The sequence below is a fragment of the Pteropus vampyrus genome, unplaced genomic scaffold (genome assembly GCF_000151845.1).
Source record: "Pteropus vampyrus isolate Shadow unplaced genomic scaffold, Pvam_2.0 Scaffold198, whole genome shotgun sequence".
Lineage (NCBI taxonomy): Eukaryota > Metazoa > Chordata > Mammalia > Chiroptera > Pteropodidae > Pteropus > Pteropus vampyrus.
The window spans coordinates 551040-553386 of NW_011888979.1; positions in this window are offsets into that span (position 1 = coordinate 551040).

Here is a 2347-nt window from a genome sequence, read left to right on the forward strand (position 1 = left end):
ACAAGGAAAAGAAGATACAAACTTGTTATTTAAATCATATAGCTATTAATTTCTATTATTGATTTAGAGCATTTCATCCCAAAGTTTCAGGGGAATTATCTGGATTTGGGGGAGAGGGTCTTTTTCCTAAAGAAAGGAGGGAAGAAAACTTAACTAGGCTTACTAAAAAAAAATTAAGAACTCTGCAAGAGATGTCTCATATCATTTCCTGCTAAAAGATTAAGAATTTTACAAGTGATGTCCCGTATTACTAAGTACATCAAATCTTTGATCTTTCTAGTTTCTGGTATACTAAAAAGGAAGAAGAAGAAAACCAACATTTACTGAGCACTTATGTGCCAGGCATTATACTGGAGATCTTGCTTATGTACTTTTGATCCATTTTACAGAAAATAATTTTTATTTTTGTTTTAACGCAGGCATGTATTTTGAGCGTCTGAGTCCCCAAATGAAGCCTATTGCTCTTAAAGCTATTTCCAACAAGATTCTTGTTTCTAGTTCTCTCTCCCCCATAATATTTCTCACTGTTCTTGAGAGATGTACATAAGCTATGTTTATTAATATCTATAAAGAAATGGAATGAATCACCATTGATCTGAGTTATGAATAAATGATTCTGAATAAACTGAAAATTGAGCTTAAACAGGACAAATCTTTTAACATTTGAAGTATTAGCTAAAGGAAGTATTTTTAAAATTATGGTATTTCATGAAGTCATGGATGTCTCTGAGTATACAAAGAACTGAACTTAAGAATCAGTCAGACAGGTTTGATTTCCAGTTTGTCTCTTCGGCAGCTGTGTGTCTTGGCTGAGTTAATCTTTTGGAGTATTAGTTTTCTCATTTTTAAAAGAGAAATAATAATTACATTATAAGATTATCATGAGAATGAAAGAAAATAGGTATACAAAAATGAAAATAAGGTATGTAAAATATATATAAGCACCTAATATACATGGTTTTACCTATTTCAACATTTTGAAGACATCTTATTTAATGTTCTCTGAAGAATCTTGAATTTGTATGTTTAGGGCTATTGCCTTGAGCTCAAAGACATTGCAGTGGTTGCTTGGGTCTGTTGTCAAATCAAATTATATACTTCCTCCTATGCAGATTTAGAGTACCTTTTAATGTTTCCTAGAGGCATGTTTCAGAGCTCGGAAGTTTAGTTAGATATTTATTTCTCCAAAATATATATTTTTCTAAAAAACTATTTGGGATTCTATTCTTGTCTGTTCAACTCAATTTTACTCTTTTTAGAAGAAAAAATCTTCCCTTTCACTGTGCATAAGTGCTGCATATTTCATAGAAAAATGGATGCAATCAGGCAAGAACCATTTCATCTTCCCAGTACCAATTTCACCAACTCATCTTTCTCTGTTTCTATAGTGTTCCTTCTCTCTCCTTAATGTAGAAGTATTTGTTCTTGCTGCTAAGGGCAGCCTCTCCATAGCCCCTCTCATCTTCTCAAATAATTTGTTCTTATAGTAGTATGTTCCTCCTCTCCCATCACCAATTTCTACCTTTATACTGGGTCATTCCTATCAGCATGCAGTTATGCCTTAGTAACATTCATATTAATATTCTCATTGACTCCACAACTTCCTCCTACTACTGCTCTTTTTCATAACAAACTCCACTAAAGTTTGGCTCTTCTTACTGTCTCCACTATTCAGTTTAACATTTTTCCACAAACTAACTTTTCCTTCCACCTCTAACTGGAAGTGGCTATTGTTAATGACAGCATCAGCATGCCAAAGACTGTGGACAATTCTCTGTCCTCATCTAATCTGATAACTCAGCAACTCTGACATTGTAGACTGTGGACTCATTCTTGAAGCTTTCTTTCTAACTACCTGTCTTGTATTCACATTTCCTGTTTTCCTTCTAACTCCCTGGCATCTCTTTCTTATTCTCTTTTAATAGCTTCCTTTTCTATACCAAATTACTAAATCTTGTAATGCTTCAGATGTCTTTTTTTCTGAATCACATCCAATGTCCAAACAACTGCTCACAACTAGCCCCCTTTTTCTTCTTATAATCTCTCTTTCTCCCTCCCTCCCTCCTTAAGTTAACAGACTTTTATTAAGTACCCTCCTTTCCGGCCCCGCAACCAAGGCTAGGCATTGGAGATACAGAAGTAAATAAGATATATTCTCAATCTTCAAATCATTCATAATCTACTAGCAAGAGTTAGACATGGAAGGATCTCCCCTCTCCATCATCCTCAAGATTATCTTTGTCTCTCTTCTCCATGGTAGCCCTGGTTTCTGCTTCTCACATTGTTTTCTTTCTTTGTTTATATTTCTGTCATGACAGAGTACTTCCTGAGAAAGGTTGCAGAAGAT